The sequence below is a fragment of the Canis aureus genome, chromosome 31, assembly GCF_053574225.1.
Source record: "Canis aureus isolate CA01 chromosome 31, VMU_Caureus_v.1.0, whole genome shotgun sequence".
Lineage (NCBI taxonomy): Eukaryota > Metazoa > Chordata > Mammalia > Carnivora > Canidae > Canis > Canis aureus.
The window spans coordinates 46,355,913-46,362,983 of NC_135641.1; the positions used below are offsets into that span (position 1 = coordinate 46,355,913).

Here is a 7,071-nt window from a genome sequence, read left to right on the forward strand (position 1 = left end):
AATAATATGTGAATAAGTAAAACTATTTTGCCCAAAAATCAGTTACAATTAAGCATAGAAGCCAGCCAGGTTTTCCAGTTCCTAGCCAAGTACTCTTTGCTACTAGATTAGGCCTCCCTATGATTTATTTTATTTTATTTTATTTTATTTTATTTTATTTTATTTTATTTACTTCCTTACTTTTTTTATAAATTTATTTTTTATTGGTGTTCAATTTGCCAGCATATAGAATAACACCCAGTGCTCATCCCATCCAGTGCCCCCCTCAGTGCCCGTCACCCATTCACCCCCACCCCCGCCCTCCTCCCCTTCCACCACCCCTAGCTCGTTTCCCAGTTAGGAGTCTCTCATGGTCTGTCTCCCTTCCCTATGATTTTAGAACAACATTTTTAGAGGACTCATGGAATTAAAATTCCTTCCAGTTCCTACATAGGAAGAAATTGGATGGTCCCTGGACCACGAGCTCTAATATGCAGAAGTATTCCTAAGAAATCTCTCCTGTTATGCCCACAAAGAGTAAATAATGATAGACAAGCACTTCTGCTCGACGCTCTGCTTTCAAATAGCATTTTGATAAGTTCAGGCGCACCTCAAAAGCACAGCTTATGGAAAAAGTATATCAAAGCAAGCACCGTGATTAACCATCTCCAGATTGGAGAAAAATGTGTTGACATTTCAGCAAGAATGGTTTCAATTCAAGCCCCCCAAATCCCCATTTATACTTTCAAGTCAGCCAAAATTTCCAGCTGCACGGATTCTCTAGTGAACAAACAGGCCAGCACATGGAATAAGGTCAGTAAAGAATGTGCCAGTAATCACAAACTGTAATTAAGTGGTAATGGCCTCGACCTGAAGCTTTCTTCGGGATTAATGAATACCGGAGAAGCTGGTAGCCTGAGGCAGCACTCGTTCTGTCCAGGATGCCCTGGGATAATGTGAGTGTTATAAACAAATGTGTTTCCAGCTTAAATCATCCCCTAAAATTACCTTTTCTACTTCTATGTCACAGTCAGATTTTTTTTTACATTCCTTGTGGAGGAAAAAAAAAAAAGTTTAAACAAGAAAAAAGACTGAAATGCAAAAACACTAGGGAATTTCTTTCTGGTGTGGCCGTGGGGGTGAGTGTGAATTATATTTAGAATATTCAGCCTTAATTTTCAGATTTGCTATGAAATATAAGGGTAAGGATGTTTATTATGTGCTAGATGATGCCCATAAATTTTGCACTCTAGTAAATGTAAAGTGAGAATGTAATTATTATCAATAACTGTTATACTCATTATTACTATGGCTTTTAGTACCTTGGCTTTACTAATGAGAAGAGACAGAGCAAGCCGGCCATCGGTTTATTTATTTATTTTTAAAGATTTTGTTTATTTATTCATAGAGACAGAGAGAGAGAGAGAGAGAGAGAGGCAGAGACACAGGCAGAGGGAGAAGCAGGCTCCATGCAGGGAGCCCGACGCGGGACTCGATCCCGGGTCTCCAGGATCATGCCCTGGGCTGAAGGCGGCGCTAAACCGCTGAGCCACCCGGGCTGCCCCTAAGTAAGGTGACCATCAAAACATTAGCCATCACCTACCTACCTGCTGCTTACTCTAAGGCAGGCAATCAGTGCCTCTTCCCAGGTAGATGGAGCATCATTATCTCCCTTTTATAGGTAAAGAATCTGGGAATCAGGGACGTTAAGTAACTTGTCTTGGGTGTTCTAACCAGTGAAGGGGTTAGGATTCAAGTCTAGGTTCCTCTGACCTTAAGACCCAAACCCCAAATCACTATGTACTCTAACTTCACTGACTTGAAAGGTCTCTGCCAATCGTTTGAAAATGATAAGATAGATTTGTCAGAATGAGATTTCCAATAGAGAAATGGAGCTAGGGGTAGATGACCAAAGTCATTGATGTGCTTTTAAGGGGAAACTGCTGTGTGTATCAGGAGTATTAACTGGGAAAAGCGCAGGAGCGACAGAGATTTTGATGTAGGAGTCTGCTGTGTGCCATCCTTAGGGCTTCGTATTGCTTCTACCTTTTGATATGAATGTAGAGACCCTTAAACAACCATAGTCTCCAAAGTGTACCCCACGTTCCCACTAACCCCACCTGAGTCCTCCATGTCTGAAACTTCTTTAATAAAAGACTAAGGTTTGTTTTTTTAAAAATAAGAGGTTTAATGTATAAACATGTCTGAGAGAGGTACCCATTGTGTCTTAAATTCATCCTATTAGCACCTTTCTTAAAGGAAAGTATAGGAGGCTAGTTTACAGCACGAGGAACTGAGTAATGGGTTATAAGCAATTCTTTATATTCTAAAATAAAGTAGGGAGTGGTAAGGAAGGAGGATTATTTATTTGTTGCGGAAAAACATGGAAAAGATATAGTAGCCTCATATCTGCTTCCCTATTCTCATCTCTCTGGTCCCAGAGCGGGTGGCCAGGCATTTCTTCTTCCGTAGGATGGAAGGTCTGATGACAGAAGGGATGCGAAAGATTCTTTCGGCAGCTAGTTGACTGCCCTGAGCCTTTATTTTCAGATATGTCTTGTCTTTTTAGGGGAAGTGGCAGGTTATATGTGGTCTCAGAGCCTCCTCCAAAGACACAAAATGTGAAGAGTCCATTCCACCTCCAAACTTCCTCTAACCCCGTTTCTCTGGCGAGAAGCAGACGTGAGGCAAGCAGTCCCTTCCTCTCAGGGTTGTTACGTTACAATCTCGATTGAGGTAGCTTACCTAGAAAGACAACCCTTGACAATATTCAAGCAAACGAAACCCTTTCTAGGCGGGTCTCACATGCTAGAGTATAATTATGGTATGTTTTATAAGCCAAGATATGCTCAGAATCTAAACTAAACTTGATATGACCTGTGCCTTCCTTTTTCCAAGGGGAGAAAATTTGAGAAGAAATTATCAATACAGCTGAGACTGCTCCAGCTTCCTTCTTTTTCAAAGTCAGGTAACCACAAACACAACTAGAAAAATCTTCTATTCAAGCATGAATTACCAAATCAGGAGAGTAAAGCATAGTGAACACAGAGGGAAGAGTGAAGAAGTTATGCACATGGGTGACTAACTTTACCTGCCTAAATAAGAAGTCTGGCAGAGTTTTCCAAAGCAGATTATCATCTTACTTTTCAAGCACGATGGCCAAGATGGCGGGACAGAAGAGTCGCAACTTTTTGGAATGAGTAAAGCCTGTTAGGAAAACTGATGCTGAGGTAATAATGAGAGAAGAGGAGTGGAGGGCAGGGAGAGAAAGAGAGTCACTAAACTTAAGGAGTCCCTGGGTTTCATATCTTGAAACACATGCATTCTGAGGTTAGACCCCATCCAAGCTCCATTGCCAGTCCAGATCCATCCCACCCCCAGGGCCTGGCTCCCCTGGTACAAATGAGTGTTGAAGGAGAAAGAGAAAGGGGATAAAAAAATCCCTTCTCGGCATCTGGTTGTAGAACATAGAGGAAAAGCAGCGCAGTAATTCTGTCCAACAATATCCACCTCAGCATCGCAGCCAGTCCGCTCTGCTGACAGTGACCTACAGAGCACTGCCCTCAGCCACAACTGCTTAGCTGTCATTTTTGGATAGAGCAAAAGACCCCAGGTGGAAATTCATCCACCAGTTTCCCAGGATTCAGAGAGTAAAACTGCCATCTTTGCAATTGTAGATGGTAACATCCCACTTACCTTTTTTCTTTCATCCTTTTCTAATTTGATGATTCTTAACTAGAGTTATGCATTTGAACCACCTGTAAAACTTTGGGGAAAAAATGTGTATCCTCTCTTTATTCCAGATCTAAGGAATAAGAATCTTTAGAAATAGGGTTATCTGTAGATGTATTAAAAAAAAAAAAAACAACTAAGACTCTGCAGCACATGCCAAGTTAAGAACCATTGTACTAATTTCTTTAGTCCTTTGACTGATAAAATCCAAAATATCCTCTCCGTCTCTTCTAGTCTTTGTGGCATATTGGTTTTCAATCTTGCTTTTATAATAATGACACCTAGTAAGGAATATAAAACCCCAAATATTATAAAACCTCCCTATTCTATTAATGCAGCCTAACATAGCATTTCTTCTCCTCTGAGCATTAGCAAAACCTCGGTAGACTTTTACGTATCTCTTTCAGTTGTTTGATCCTGTGCTGCTTTATGAGATAAGGTTCTCCCAGAGAGATCCCGTGATACTTTCTGCAGTAGACTGCAGAGCTCACTGCTGAAGACCAAGCTGCCTAATGCCACATCCTATCTGCTCTCCTTTTACGTGCCTCATGGTTTCTGGTCTACCACAAACTCTTGTTTATAAGTCAGGCCGTGTCGTTTATGGCTTATTCTTATATATTTTGTGTGCCTTTTTGTGAAAAAGAAGAAAACCTCATCACAATTCCAATCTACTGAGATCAATTTGGATCAAGATTAGAGAGTTAAAAAAAAAAAAGATTACAGAGCATTCACAGTATTTTTCAAATCCATGCTATTTGCATATTGATCAGCCTCTCATAAATCTCTCGATCCATAATTTTGATTAAAATGTTGAGTGAGGGAATGTTATTATCAAGCCTATTTCAGATCAATAGTTCCCTAATACTTTACTTCCTTCCAAAATGTGATATCAATAAAAGAATTCACAAGGAAAAAATAGACATCAATAATTTGGAAACTCCATAGGTCAGAATCACAGAGTCACCTTACTCTCTCTGATGCATCCTCTTGATATATAATGTTTCTTCTTTGTAAAAAGTCATGCTAGACAGAGTTTATAGCTCTTGAAGGAAATAGTTATGAGATACTATCATAAACCAGTTTATATCAGAGCCCTGCTGAAACTATAGGTAAATAATTTATTATTGAATTAAAATAAAAATGATGCTATAGACCTTAACATCCACCCATCCATCCATCCATTCATTCAATTAATGGATTCTTACAGAACACTGCATCAGATGGGCACTGTGCTAAGCATGGAAAATAGAATGATGACCAAGACAGATCTATTCCCTTACCCCAAAGAGCTAAGAGTCCAATAAGGAAAGAGAGATTATCAATGGAGAAATAAAAAATCATCCTTTATATAGTAATGAAGAATCCTTCTACTCCATCACCATGACACCATATGATGAGAAGTATTTACATTGTTGAATTTTAAAAATGCTTGTGGATACACACACTTGAGAGGAACACAAAGCAACTAGAATTGTTGCAAGGGAGCACATCTAGGATGCTGAGGTGACCTGAAATAATGCTATGTGAAGACCAATTAGAGGAAGAGAGATAATTGATCTAAAGAGGGATGAACAATTTAGTCACTAGACTTCTAATGGCTGGAATGTGGCAAAGGAAGATGATCTAGTTTGTAAGGTCTTAAGAAGTTGAATAGAGAGCAATGTGTAGAAGCCAGAAAGAGCAGATTCCATCTCAAAATAAAAAACATCCTTATATCAGTCCTACAAATCATACCTTATAAACCTTTTGATATATAGAGAATAAAATCTTGTCCTCTTAAACATGTTTACTATCCCTTAATTATAATGCCAAATTCCTATTATTTCCATTTAAATGACTATTCAATCTTGTTATTTTATAGTATGTGGATACATTTTAAATTACAAATTAAGCCCTAATAATCCACTTTTAATGTGAAATTATCTGACTATTTTAAACATGTTTTAAGAATAAGAAAAGCCCAATGACAACACTTTTAATAAGGAGGAGGTAAAGGCTGAATTTCTCAGATTATTGGTAGGATTTAAATGCAACTAGTTTACCTTGAGGAAAATAGTGAATTTTGAAGAAAGGTCCTGTGACTTGGCAGAAGAAAATTTGAAGAAAGGCATATCTAACTGTGTAAAGCTATTATTAGAGTCTTTAACATCATTCTGTGAAGACGACCGCCAGACCCAGGAGATCATTAAATAGCTGAAGAAGAATATAATGTTCCAAAGCCAGTCCATGGCGTGAGCAGCCGGGAGGGCTTAGCTTTCGGAAGCTATTAATCAAGAAAGCCAGGTTAGTCAAGCAGCTGAAACGATGACTCAGCAGGAACAAAATCTGAAGAGAATGCATGTTTAAAAAGCATACTGAACCAGAAGAGCCAAAACAGGTTCTTTTACAAAATGAAAGGTCTTTAACTTTCTTGTAGATGAAGATGACTACCAAGTTTTTAAATAGTTCAACTTTTCTAAACACCTAGCCATTTTCTCTTCAAAGAGTGTCCATTGCTTCATTACCCAGAAATACTGGAAATGCAGAAATGGTGGCCGGGGTGATCATGCAGCTGGTGTATTTTGGGGTCACAGCAAAGTAAACACCATCCCTCATTATAGGGATTTATGAACTCCTATTCCCAGGCAGATGCTGAAGAAGAAAAATGTAAACTAAACACTAAAGGAGAGTAAGAACTATCTGGAGAAGAAACAGTATGAAGGACAAGAACGCCAGGCCAAGTCTTTCTGAAAAGAGAAATAACCCATCAAAATGGGATGTCTCTTTTATTTATGACATAGTAGCTTCCTGGACAACAGGACTTCCATCAGAAAGGCTACTCTGGCTTTCTGTTGTATTAATTACACTTTTTGTAGCTTTGATGAGCCAGTTTCCCCCAAATGTCCCTGGATGCCATTCCCATGCAGGACAGGGACTCCTGGATGTCCCTAGAACATATTTTGCAGACATTTCTCAGACTTCGACACAACAAGCCATCACCAGTGAGACTACAGCACATTCTAATATGCGTATCATCATTTTTAAAGTTTCAGTGACTGAATTTCATAAATAAGTAACTTTCAGTTGGGAAATTATAGCTTGGAACCAGAGGTTCTCAGAATTGCTGTGGGATATTTTACATTTCCCTTGAGATTACTTCCCCAATTAAACTACAATGGGGAAAAAGCCTGCCTGTGGGTTTTTTTTTTTTCTGTCTCTGATCTTTTCATAAGCTTTTTGAGGAAGAGATATATAAGATATATATTGTTTGCTAAAACTTATTGAAATAAAGAACCATCCAAATCTTTTTTTTTAAAGGAAGAGCTCCTTTGAGACCTGCGTCAGATCCATACAAGTTAGCCCTACCCTCTTCCTTTGAGA

General features: G+C 38.9%; 1 pseudogene; it reads left to right on the forward strand.

Annotated features, from left to right (window-relative positions):
- Nucleotides 1-3,134: 3,134 nt before the first annotated feature.
- LOC144302306 (inositol 1,4,5-triphosphate receptor associated 2-like) lies at nucleotides 3,135-6,746 on the forward strand (annotated as a pseudogene).
- Nucleotides 6,747-7,071: the final 325 nt, after the last annotated feature.